This window comes from Trachemys scripta, chromosome 14, assembly GCF_013100865.1.
Source record: "Trachemys scripta elegans isolate TJP31775 chromosome 14, CAS_Tse_1.0, whole genome shotgun sequence".
Classification (NCBI taxonomy): Eukaryota; Metazoa; Chordata; order Testudines; family Emydidae; genus Trachemys; species Trachemys scripta.
In genome coordinates, this window is record NC_048311.1 from 3452913 (window position 1) to 3467407 (window position 14495).

The window sequence follows — 14495 nt, forward strand, 5'->3', positions numbered from 1 at the left end:
CTCAGTCAGGCTTCCTGGTCCCCTGGGACGATCCTGCCTGCTCATCTCTCCCTACTTTCAGGTTGCTCTGCAGAGAGACGGTGCTCCCCTCCTCCTCTCTTGTGGGTCTCGTTCCTCCAACTGAGCTCACACAGCTCTTTGTGGCAACAACCCTGCTCTCCCCCACCTGTGTTTTATTTCAAACTAGGCCTGGCCCACCCTCCAGCGGGGTGGTTAATTGGCCTCTCAGGCCCCAATTAATCCTTTCATGGAATAAGTGGGGTTAACACCAAGGGTGGGATCTACAAAGGGACTTAGGTGTTGCAATGCTGAGTAACAGTGGCTAACTTCCAGGGGCCTAGAAAATTACTGAAAGACCTCTGTCTTCCAGGCCAGTTACAGGTATAAATTAGAGATGGCTCAGAGCTGCTCTACTTTATACCAGCTGCCAACAGTTGAAGTCAGAGATCACTGGGATATAGAGGTGACCTTGTTTTTGCCCAGCAATGCTGCCTATGCCAGTATGAGGAAGACAGGTACTATGGAGGCTGCTGGAGTGGCTCTGAACTATCATAGGGTTTCCCTGTTCAGGGGTTGATCCTATGGCCCGATGTTCTGAATTTACAATCATTTTGCACGGCTGGACTGCCAGAAAGAATCTGCTTCACGATCAAAATATTAGCTTAGAACTCAAATTGAGCGGGGGAAGGCTATGAAAGTTAGAGATTGTTCAAAAATTGTATTTGTTAAAATCACGCCCACTGAGTGAAGTAGTTAGGGAAGGGGCCTTAAAGACATTGATTCTCCTGACAAATTAATACATTATTAATACTCTGCAATTATCTATATTTGCTTACATATTTTTGAATGTTATATGTGAAGATTGGCACAGGGATGGGTGGGCTGGAGGTAGGAGTTGTCCATTGCTAGTTTTACAGTTTCACTGCGGAACTGAAAATATTCCCTGTAGATTCATCATCTCAATGGATTGCTGTATTAATTAATTTCTTGGACCACAGTGGTCAATAAGGGTTAGGTCTACTGAGCATCTACAGCATCATAAAGGTTATTACCAGTATAATCAGAATGAGACACCCAAGAAGCACATGAGAAACAATTGCAATTTATCACAAGTCCCTTGTGATAAGTGGTTAACAAAACCACTACAGAGATAATTCCACAAATACTGAAATACAACAGCAGATAGAGAGATAGGGCTAAATGTTTAGCCCTAAGACTGGTGTGACCGGGTGCCTGGGATGGACCACACTGAAAATGCCACACTTAGGGCAGACTGGAAGAAACAGGGCAGACAACCCCACAAAACTGGTGCTTTATGCTATAATTTGATTCACCAAACCAAAAGGGCTCCTGTAATACCACACTGATTAACCAGAAGCAAAACACAGTCCCCTTTAAGCATTCCAGTCCTTGGTTCTCATACAGACAAATTGGTCAAATATGGACATAGGTTCCTGTAAAACCATTTCACCATGTCTGAGGTTCTACCAATTCCAAAGGATCGGAGACTTACTTCCAGGTCTATATAAATATCAATCACACTGTCACTATCAGCCAATCCTTAGTAAACTAACTAAAGATTTCTTAATAAAATAAGGGAGTTACTGAATGATTAAAGAATAATTAACATTCAAGTGACTGTCAGTGTTCATAGATCAGGATCATAGCAGTGATGGAATAGACTGTTGGCTTACAAAAGTCTCTCTGGTGACAGAAGATTGGAAGGTCCTCAGTTCACAGTTCAAAATACTCCTTTTTGTTGTAAATCCACAGTCCAGAGAATTGGACCAGGAATGAGGTAACGTGGAGATGTCTCTGGTGTCTTTTATATCCTCTGCCATGTGCATGGAAAGTTACTGTCCCAAACAAAGCCTGTAGCCCCTGTGTATGCAAAGTTACTGACTCAAGATAGAGTCCAAGGTCACATGTCCTTACCACATGTCCTTACATGCTTTGCTGACTCACAGGGGCAGCCATTGCCCATATTCCTTCTGAGGCATCTACGGGAAAGGCTTACTGGGTAGGATGAGTTTCTTCAATGGAGCTTTGTGATAGTGGAGTGTCCGTAATGGGCCATCAACACATAACTGTCTAGCCTAGAAGTAAGTCTGTATGGGGGTGTCACCCAGGCATACAACACATGTTTGAGATACAGATACATAGCCAATATTCATAACTTCAGATATAGTGATGATACATGGATTTCACCAGGATAATCATACTTGACAGATTGTAACTTTTCCGTTGGCAACTTACATGATATGTTTAGTATAAGATTTGTTGCTACCATTGTTATAAAATTGCAACAATTATACAATCATCTTCAATCATACATAGGGCCCTACCAAATTCATGGCCATGAAAAACTTGTGTCAGACCGTGAAATCTGCACCCTCCACCCATGAAATCTGGCTATTGTAAGGGGATTGCAGTACTGCTACCTTTATTTCTGCATTGCCTTCAGAGCTGGGCGACCAGAGAGCGGCACCTGCTAGCTGGGTGCCCACTTCTTAAGGCAGCACCACTGCCAGCAACAGCAGAGAAGGGAGGGTAGCAATACCATACCATGCCACTCTTTCTTCTCTGCTGCTGCTGGTGGCAGCGTAGCCTTCAGAGCTGGGCACCCAGCCAGCAGCCACCACTCTCCACTCTGCCTTCACAGCTGGATGGCTGGAAAGTGGTGGCGCTGGTCGGGCACCCATCTCTGAAGGCAGTGCTGCCACCAGCAGCAGCACAGAAGTAAGGGTGGCATGGTATGGTATTGCTACCCTTCCTTCTCCTCTGCTGCTGGCGGTGGTGCTGCCTTCAGAGGTGGGCATCTGGCCACCAGCCGTCATTCTCCAGCCATCCAGCTCTGAAGTCGGTGCAGAAGTAAGGGTGGAAATACTGTGACCCCCTTACATTAGCCTTGCGACCCCCCACACTACCCTCTTTTGGTTTGGGACCCCCTTGGTTATAACACTGTGAAATTTAAGATTTAAATATCTGAAACTGGGAAATTTAAGATTTTTTAAATGCTATGACTGTGAAATTTACCAAAATGGATCTTGAATTTGGTAGGGCCCTAATCATACAGCATCACAATTGGCATCATTCATATCTCATTCTGTGGAACCCCAGAGTCTCAGTCCTTATCTTCCTTATCATCATCATCATCTTCATTGTCATTGTCCTCACCAGTGGGTGTCCTCCTGGTACCACTGAGGGCATGCAGGCTGGGATACAGATTTTATGTTATGCTTATGTTACAGAAACAATGGTGGAGAAATCGGCCATTACTGTGTGTGATGGCCTTCAGGAGTCAATGACCCATATGACTGCCAGTGGTGAAAGCTGAAAGGAAGCTATTGGCATGAAGACTGAAGTGCTCATCACCAAGCCAAAAACCAAACTTGGTTTTTGGAAAGTACAGACAATGTACGAAACAGGGAAGCTAGCTCAGATCACAGCAGAGATGAGATGCTAGAGTTTACACATCCTGGGTGTCAGCGAGAGCAGATGGACGGGATCAGGAAGATTAACAACAGCCTCAGGAGAAACTTTGCTGTTTTCTGGACAGGATGATGGACAACACCATGAGGATGTTGCCATCTTTTTGAAGAAGGGAGTGGAGCATTCCCTGCTTGAATAGAAATCCATCAGCAACAGACTTATGAGAGCTAGACTGAAAGGGAAACATAATAATATCACTCTGATTCAGTGCTATGCTCCGACAAATTACAGTGATGAAGAAGTAAAGGACAAATTCTACCTTATACTACAGGCAGAGTTAGAGAGAGTACCATGCCACAACTGAACTATTGTCATGGGATACCTGAATGTCAAGGTCGGTAAGGATAACACAAATAATGACAGACCAATGGGAAGACATGGGTGTGGCACCATGAATGAAAACGGAGAAAGGCTTGTTGATTTCTGTAATATGAATGACCTAGTCATCAGCGGAACCCTATTTGAACATCATGAATTTCACAAGCTGACACAGTGTTCTCCAAATAGCAGAGATAAGAACCAGATTGACCATATCATGATCAATGTCAAATGGTGATGCTCAATGACAGATGTGAAAGGGTGCAGATGTTGGCAGGGACCATCACCTTGTGACAGCCTCCATCAAGCTAAAACTGAGAAGTGTGGGTCCACCAAACAAGGGACATAGATGTTATGATATTGACAAGCTAAAGACCATTGAAATACAGAAAGCCTTCATTCTGCAGTTAAAGAACAGGTTTCAAGCACTTGCAGACCTTGATGAAGAGGAGGGGAATGCAGATAAGGAGATCAACAAGAAGTGGGACAAAGTAACATCAATTTATAAACTGAGCAGTAAAGCCTGTCTAGGCTACAGGCAAAAGAGAAGGAAGGAGTGGATTACACCCAGCACATGGAACGCCATAGAAACCAGATGAGCCCTGAAGAAAAAAGTTTTAGACACAAAATCCCAGAAGCTAAGGGACAAATACTCTGAGCAGTATAGCAAGGCACACTGGGAGGTCAAACGCCTTGTGAGAGTGGACAAACGGCATTATATTGGTAATCTGGTAACGCAAGCAGAGGATGCAGCTGCTTGTGTTGAACAAGGAACTGTCTACAGAATGGCATGGCTTATCAGTGGTAAACAGTAGACACCAACGAACACTCTCATCAGGAACAAACAAGGACACCTACTAACAACCAAAGAAGAACAAGAAATGCGCTGGACAGAGCATTTCAAAGAGTTGCTGAACAAGGAGCCACCTAAAGAGGAAGCAAACATCCAGGAGGCAGAAGATCTTGATATCAACACAGACACCCCAACTAAGGAAGAGATCATTCAAGCTATCAAATCCTTAAAAAATGGGAAAGCTCCTGGCAAGGATAACTTGAATGCTGAATTGTTCAAGGTAAATCCTAAATTAGCAGCATCTATCCTGGCCCCTCTATTTACATCAGTCTGGGAAAGGCAAAAAGTTCCAGATGGGGTTATAATGAAGATACCAAAGAAAGAAACTCTCAGTGATTGTAATAACTGGCGTGGTATCAGACTTTTATCTGTGCCAAGCAAATTATTGTGTAAGATCATAGTCCAGCATATATCAGAGGCAGTTGATAGAATTCTCAGAAAAGAGCAAGCTGGTTTTTGGAAAGGGCCTGGATGCACAGACCAGATCTTCACTCTACAAAACATAAAAGAACAGTGCTTAGAATGGCAACGGCAACTCTACATACATTTCATAGACTTTGAGAAGGCTTTTATAGCATTCACAGGACCAGCCTATGGCGCATTCTGAGGGCATATGGAATTCCTTTCCATATAATCAATGTCATCAGAAGCTTCTATTTCAACTTTACACGAAGTGTTGATCATAGTGAGCTCAGGTTTGAAGTCAAAACAGGAATTCGTCAGGGGTGTGTCATGTCTGCAATCCTCTTCAACATTGCGATCGACTGGGTAATGCGGCATACAACAGAAGACATGGCAAGAGGCATTAAATGAACACTCTTCTCATCCTTTGAAGACTGGACTTCGCAGATGATGTCACTCTCCTATCACATACCCAACACCATATACAAGAAAAAACAACACCAAAACGAAACTCAAGATTTATCAGAGCTGCGTACTTTCAACACTACTTTATAGTGCATAATGCTGGGGAATGAGAAAGTATGACATGTCAAACTGTCTTCATTCCATACAACCTGGCTCAGAAAAATCCTCGTATCTTTTGGCACAGAACAATCTCAAACCAAGGTCTATTGACACAGTGCAGCCAAAAGGATCTGAGCACCAACATTGCCAGGAGGCGTTGGAGATGGATTGGTCATGTGCTTTGGGTGGAAACTGATTCTAACACCAGAGTAGCAATAAGATGGACGCATGAAGCAAGCAAAAACAAGGCCACCTGAAAACAACATGATGACGAGCTGTGGAAGCTGAGCTGAAAAACCTGGGGCACAGCTGGGGAACCATTGAAAAACTTCCCAGAAACAGATAGGAGTGGAGGAGTTTCCTCACTGCCCTAAATGCCAGAGGCGTAATAGGAACATGATGCTGATGATCCGCTCATGTCCACTGGGGTTCAGACAATTTTTTCCTTATTTGAACTTCCACACCCTATTACTTTTGGGGTTCCCCATTTCTCATAGGCTAACTTGTTAGGTCCCCTTATACTGATTAGCATTTATGTTACTGAGCCACCATAACAACTAGTGATTAGCACACTGCTGACACCCTGGTGTCTGCAAATACTCTAACCAGTTTTAACTTGTACATTGCAATATATATTTCTTAAATATCAGCAGATAACACAACTATTCCTTTGACTGTTTTATCGTGTGACAGTTTTTATTCATCAACTAACTATTCAGTCTATTTTTAGGCCAGAGGCTTTGTTTGGCTAAGCTAAATATCTTACAGGTCTGAGGCCCATAGGCCCTGTGTTGCAACATTAATTAATACTTGATATGTCACCTAAGTATTCTAAATATACCTGATCTCTTATTCTTGGTTACATCATTTCCTTGGATCTGAACGCGAAGCAGAGATTAATTTGCAGGGGTTATGTCCAGCAACAGGGTTTCAAGGGCACCCACTTTCAGAACCCAGCTGGGAACATGGCTACAATTTAGAGTAGAATTCATCCTGGTGCAGAAGAAGGTTCTTCCCACATTGTGAGTGCCGTGCTCGTGGTTCAGTTGTTTCTCAAGGGCACATTCATTTGGGGAATAGTGTGGATGCTGCTGCACCAGAGGGAATGCCTTATGAAAAGGACATAAGGACACATGGGTTGGAAACGGTCACTTTATATTCCTTTTTGCTTTATTGATGGATCTGAAATTAATTTGCAGGCAAGTGGGACTGTGCTTATCGACACAGGAGCATGAGTCTGATTGGATCCTGACATAAGGCTTAATAATTCCCCTGGTTGCTTCCACCAATTTACCAAAATAATTTCTCTATTTGCTTAAATGAACCTCAAACGCCCCTTTATTGTGTATATCCTGACCTGCTGCAAGCACTGGACCATTAGCACCACTGAACTGTCAATGATCACATGAGCGGGTGACAAAACAAGTTATCATCAGCATGCTAAATTCATTGTAACCCTTACATTCTCACTATGTTCTCCCTCTCCTCCATAATCACTGTTAGTGATGGTAATATAACATTCGGGCCTGTATATTTGTCTGAGATAGAATTTTGGATTTTGTTGGCTCATTTGATATTCTTATATTCTTACTAACATGTGTGAACAAAAAACAAAGATGCTGTGTGTTGCTTCTGCCCAACCAGATGGATTTGTCAGTATAATGGGAAAAGATAAGGAAGAGAGTTAAAGTGTTGCTGGGTATGGTGGGAGTTTAATATATAAGTGTACATTTGAAGACTGCCTCGACTCCTATCTCAAGGCAAGGTCAACCAACCAATCAGGAGGGGCAAGGAGGGCTGGCGGGGAGGGGAGGCATAAGAAACACTAAGAAGCCAGAGAAAAGGTGACCCTGGCCGGTACATAACCTTATTCCCTACCCCTCCCATGGGGTATAAAAGATGTGGTATCAAACCCTCAAGGCTCACAACCCTCCAAAATGGAATATGACCATAAATGGTAAGGGATAGGACCAGGGACATGCACTACAGGTATAATTATGCCTGCTAAGAAAGTGGAGGGGGACAGGAAAAAGCTCTGTGGCATACAGAGCTATGGATATGCTTACTTGATTAACCCAAATAAACATCACATTGCCTGCACTTCAGATTCCGGTCTTCTGCTTTCTGTCTGCATGACAAGAACCAAGTGAGGGGGTGAGGGAAAGCCCTAACAATCCCACCACCTGAGTCTCGTTCTCCCCTCCAAGTAAATCCATACAGGTAGAGTCTCACTCTGCCAATTAATCTCTGCTTGGCATTCGGATTCATGGAAATGAAACCACATGGAATCTTTCCAGTTCTGCAGTGAAAACTTCATATCACTAAGGTCAGGAATCCTGGACGATGGAGGAGTAACAGAAGAAGTCAGTGGAGTGGTGGCATTTTTCTGCTGACACTGGTGAAGACTTAAAGAGAAAATTTCCTGGTGCAGAAATAAAATGAAGTAAAGCTAGTCAGAAAATGGTATTGTCCTTGAAAATTTTCAAAAGAAGTGTGTGTGTGTGTGTGTGTGTGTGTGTGTGTACTAGGGCTGTCAACTGATTAAAAAAATTACTCGCAATTAATCACAAAGTTAAAAAAAATAATCGCGATTAATCACAGTTTTAATCGCACTGTTAAACCATAATAGAGTACTATTTATTTAAATATTTTTTGATGTTTTCTATATTTTCTAATACATTGATTTCAATTATAACACAGAACACAAAGTCTACAGTGCTCACTTTATTATTTTCTATTATAAATATTTGCACTGTAAAAAAGGTAAACAAAAGAAATAGTATTTTTCAATTCACCTCATACAAGTACTGTAGTGCAATCTCTATTGTGACCGTGCAACTTACAAATGTAGAATTATTTTTTTTACATAACTACACTCAAGAATAAAACAATGTAAAACTTTAAAGCCCACAGGTCCACTCAGTTCTACTTCTTGTTCAGCCAATCGCTAAGACAAACAAGTTTGTTTACATTTACGGGAGATAATGTTTTGCCCGCTTCTTATTTACAATATCACCTAAAAGTGAGAACAGGTATTCACATGGCACTTTTGTAGCTGGCATTCCAAGGTATTTACGTGCCAGATGTGCTGAATATTTGTATGCCCCTTCATACTTCGACCACCATTCCAGAGGCCACGCTTCCATGCTGATGACGGGTTCTGCTCGATAATGAGCCAAAGCAGTGTGGGCTGATGCACATTAATTTTCATCATTTGAGTCAGATGCCACCAGCAGAAGGCTGATTTTCTTTTTTGGTGGTTTGGGTTCCGTAGTTTCTGCATTGGAGTGTTGCTCTTTTAAGACGTCTGACAGCATATTCCACACCTCATCCCTCTGTCATTTTGGAAGGCACTTCAGATTCTTAAACCTTGGGTTGAGTCCCATAGCTATTTTTAGAAATCTCACATTGGTACCTTCTTTGCGTTTTGTCAAATCTGCAGTGAAAGTGTTCTTAAACCGAACAAGATGTACTGGGTCGTCATCCAGGACTGCCATAACACAAAATATATGGCAGAATGTCGGTAAAACCATAGAGCAGGAGACATATAATTCTCCCCCAAGGAGTTCAATCACAAATTTAATTCGCACATTATTTTTTTAATGAGCATCAGAACCAATTTTGGGGATTGTCTGCCCTGAATATAGCATTCTCAGTGTGGCCCGTCCAGGCACCCAATCACAGCAGTATGCTCAGTATCAGAGACAATAATATATGAAACAAATAGCAAAGCCAATTTTCTGTAATGCACATGTGTTACATGCTACAAAGAAGGATGTGTGGCTGTAGGCAATGTTGTTGTAACCATGTCAGTCCCAGGATGTAGGGCTGCCATTTCTATTGGGAAAGAACTCAGGTAGTTTGGGTGCCTTGTTTGAAAAGCACAACTTTAAATCTTTCTTGGTTTCTAAACATTTGATATTTTATTTTTAGCTTTATCATTCTTGAAAGATAATATGCGCTCAACAATGAATGATTAATTTTAAATAATGTCTCACATTTCCACATTTTGAATTAAAATATCATTTCCGTTTGGATTTTGGAAACCAAGACAAAACATTTTCCTTTTTCAGTTTTTTTTAAATTTTATTTTCCTGCTCTTTCTCCCTTTTATAGTCTTTCAAAAGGAGAAAAGGAAAAAAGGATAAGAACGTAGGTAGAGAATTATTCTTTGTATTACGTCTTTACTTTTTTCCAAATGATACATGGTGAAAACATCTTTTACAAATACTTATGATTAGGTTTGGGGAAAAATACATTTTTCACACTTTTCCAGTTGGTACATAAGAACAGCCATACTGGAGCTAACAAAAGGTCCATCTAGCCCACTATCCTGTCTTCTAATACTGGCCAATGCCAGGTGCTTCAGAGGGAATGAACAGAACAGGTAATCATCAAATGATCCATCCTCTGTCACCCATTCCCAGCTTCTGGCAAACAGAGGCCAGAAGGACACCATCCCTGTCCATCCTGGCTAATAGCCATTGATGGACCTATCCTCCATGAATTTATCTAGTTCTTTTTTGAACCCTGTTATAGTTTTGATCTTCACAACATCCTCTGGCAAAGAGTTCCATAGTTTGCTCTGCATTGTGTGAAGAAATACTTCCTTTTGTTTGTTTTAAACCTGCTGCCTAGTAATTTCATTCAATGACCCTTAGTTCTTGTGTTATAAGAAGGAGTAAATAACACTTCCTTATTTACTTTCTCCACACCAATCATGATTTTATAGACCTCTATCATATCCCCCCTCAATTGTCTCTTTTCCAAGCTGAAAAGGACCAGTCTTATTAATCTCCCTGCATATAGAAACTGTTCCATACTCCTAATCATTTTTGTTGCCCTTTTCTGAACCTTTTCCAATTCCAATATATCTTTTTTGAGATGGGACGATCACATCTACACTCAGTGTTTAAGATGTGGGCGTACCATGGATTTATATAGACGCAATATAATATTTTCTTTCATATTATCTATCCCTTTCTTAATGATTCCCAACATTCTGTTCACTTTTTTGACTACCACTGCACATTGAGTGGATGTTTTCAGAGAACTATCCACAATGTCTCCAAGATCTCTTTCTTGAGTGGTAACAGCTAATTTAGACTCTATCATTTTATATGTATAATTCAGATTATGTTCTCTAATGTGCATTACTTTGCATTTATCAACATTGAATTTCATCTGCCATTTTGTTGCCCAGCCACCCAGTTGTTTGAGGTCCCTTTTTAACTTTGTGGGAGAAAAACAAATCCTCACTCTGAGTTTGGAGCAACAAGCCAGAGGCAGGTTTATTTCAAGCAATTGCAATATGTACAGGAGAGTACCCATGGGCAGGTCTCCATTAGGTAAACAATTAGGCAAGCTTTTATACCTTTCATTACATACAATAATGAGCAACAGCTGTATTTTGTTATACATTTTTCTTCCTGATATCTCACTTTACTCATTAATTTCTGCCACAGTCTACATTCCATTCTTATCTAACACAAGGTCAAAACAGTATCTCTTACAGTGTGTTCCCATTTGCTTTCTACTCGCCTAGGCCTTCAAGTCTCGCGTTATTAGAGTCAGTGTCAGCGTGACTTTGTTAGCCTGACTCTTGCTCTATTCCTAGAGACTAAGATCTGTATGTTCAAATTCCCTTTATCCCTTTCTCCACTTCTACACAACCCTTTTGTGCTTTCAGCACAACTATCAGTCTTAAACCTCCATTTTCATCAAACCTTGTATTTCTGATTCCAGATCAAATGGTTCAGTCTTATGAGTTTTGGTTGGATGCAACGACAATGCATGGTTAGTATGAACATGGAAGGTGCTAGTATTATTACGTCCTTTACAACAACAGTAACATAATCCTAAACTAAACAACAACACTAAAAACATTAACATTCCTATTATAATAATATGATGGGGTTGTTATATAACCTTAGTCACAAAACACAATACATCATACTTAGTACATAAATAGACACTCTATAGGCTGTATGGAAAGCATACTTTTAAATTTGATATATGTTTTGGAGCATATGAATTTTCCCTTGTAATTCAGAAATTTTCTGGACTTCTGGTAGGAGTGAAAGCAAATTTTGGAACTGATCAGGTGCTAAGACAGTCCAATTAAAGGGTATCTGAAACTTAAGGGCTGATTGTAAAATTCTATCCATAGGCCAATAAATAATATAATTGCCTGCAGCAGTGATAAGATTAAAATGTATGTCCTGCAAAGTGGTGGCCTTAACATGCACACAGCTATCATTAGCTTGGAAAAGCAGGTGTCCTGTCAGGGTAGTTCCTTGTCCCATACCCTTCCAACAAACATTGTCATGAACAGTGACAACTTCCCCGGGCTTCAGTTTATGTATGCACTGAAGCTGTGGAGTTCTAACGGCCAGAGTGTCCATTGACTCCCTATCCCTATCCAAATGTCGGGTGTTATTCCAGGAGCACTGACTATAAATCGGTTAGGCATACCAGGTGGTTTAATTTCCCAAATAGCACAGGGAATTATCCAATCCCACATGCATCCTCCCCACAGACCTGGCAGGATTCGGTATGTGGGAGCCCAGCTTAGTCTTAGACCTGGTCAGTGGCTCATACCCCCCCTTCATTCATTCACACACACACACATTCATTCCCCATATCTTGATGCATCTCATTTAACAATAACCTTATTTCATTATGTCCGGACTCAATACAACCTTTCCCTTATTTTTAGGTGGTAAAAACCCCTCAGCACTGGTGCATTAACCTTATTGAGGACCTCAGAACTACAATAACTAACCTACTTGAGGGCGGCAAAAAATTATTTCTCAGAACCACAATGACTAATCTTACTTGAGGCCGGCAACAAATTCCTCAGAACCGCGCTGCATCTGGTCTTGTTGCAAAACAATAAGTTTGGATGTCGTGAGCCCCAAAGGGACAGACGGCCCCACGGGCAGTCTCCTGCGACACCCCAATAGAGATTTCAAAAGGTCTCTTACCGCTATTATGGTACCATGGGATTCGCAGGGGAACAGTTTGAGAAATTGGTCGCTGTCCCAGCTGGGCGTTTGCCCTCCGAGTCATGGCACCAAATTGTGGGAGAAAAACGAGTCCTCATTCTGAGTTTGGAGCAACAAGCCAGAGGCAGGTTTATTTCAAGCAATATGTACGGGAGAGTACCCACGGGCAGGTTTCCGTTAGGTAAACAATTAGGCAAGCTTTTATACCTTTCACTACATACAATAATGAGCAACAGCTGTATTTTGTTATACATTTTTCTTCCTGATATCTCACTTTTCTCATTAATTTCTGCCACAGTCTACATTCCATTCTTATCTAACACAAGGTCAAAACAGTATCTCTTACAGTGCATTCCCATTTGCTTTCTACTCGCCTAGGTCTTCAAGTCTCGTGTTATTAGAGTTAGTGTCAACCTGACTCTTGCTCTATTCCTAGAGATTAAGATCTGTATGTTCAAATTCCACTTCCACAACTCTTTGCAGTCTACTCTGGATTTAACTATCTTGAGTAGTTTTGTATCATCTACAAATGTTGCCACCTCACTGTTTACCCCTTTCCCCAGATGATTTATGATTATGTTTAATAGGACTGGTTCCAGTACAGACCCCTGGGGGACACCACTATTTACCTCTCTCCATTCTGAAAAATGACCATTTGTTCCTTCCCTTTGTTTCCTATCTTTTAATCAGTTACTGATCTAGGAGAGAACCTTCCCTCTTATCCCATGGTAGTTTACTTTGCTTATGAGCCTTTTGTGAGGGACTTTGTCAAAGGCTTTCTGAAGATCTAAATACATTATATTCACTGGATCCCCCTTGTCCACATGCTTGTTGACCGCCTCAAAGAATTCTAGTAGATTGGTGAGGCTTGATTTCCCTTTACAAAAAAACATGTTGACTCTTCCCCAACAAGTTGTGTTCATCGATGTGTCTGAAAATTCTGTTCTTTACTATAGTTTCAACCAATTTGCCCAGAACTGAAGTTAGGCTTACCAGCCTGTAATTGCCAAGATTGCCTGTGGAGTTTTTTTTTTTAAATGATGTTACATTAGCTGTCCTCCAGTCATCTGATAGAAAAGTTATAATTCAAAGAATATTATTTTGCCCATTTTCCTCTATTTTCTAAAATATTCCCCCCCCCCAAATTAGTTTTTTTCTGTACTCACTTTTGTACTTTTCTCATAGATCTTTTAATTAGAAAGCAGAGAAGAAAGGGTGGGGGAGGCAGAGAAAGGGAGGGGAAGTGCCAAAAATCCAATACAAAGATGATATCAGATACATTTCATTTCACATTCTTTTGATATTTAGAACAGAATAAGAGAGCCTGTTGGAGGAACAAGGCAGACTACCCACATGTAAAGTTGGTATATCAGACTCACAAGGAAGACGAGAGTAGAGTTTTGTTTGTTTATTTTGTTTTGTTTTTTTAATTTGTGTTGAAAAACAGGGCGTTCATATTCTGGGGTATCGGGACATTTGATCTATTCATCTTCTTCCTGCTTCCTGGGGTTAAACAGCAAGTTTCTTCTAGTCAATTCAGATCTACAGTTCCCATTCACATATCTGGGACTTCTTTGATTCAGAGGACTGAATGGGCCAATATTTAGGAAAACAGAATTTTACGCTTAATTGTCAATCTTTAGGGAGGGTGTTTCAACTAACTACAGGGCAGAAAAAGGAATCTCATCCATATGTAAATTTCTGAGACTCTTCTGTCCCAGTAACTAACAGTAGTTTGACAATATTAATTAAATATCCCATCTTTTAATCTTTGGGGGTGGAATGGAGAATGATTCAGTACCAATTTCAATTTTTCTGGGATTCCTTAGACAATATGTTTCATACCCTGGGGTGTGAAG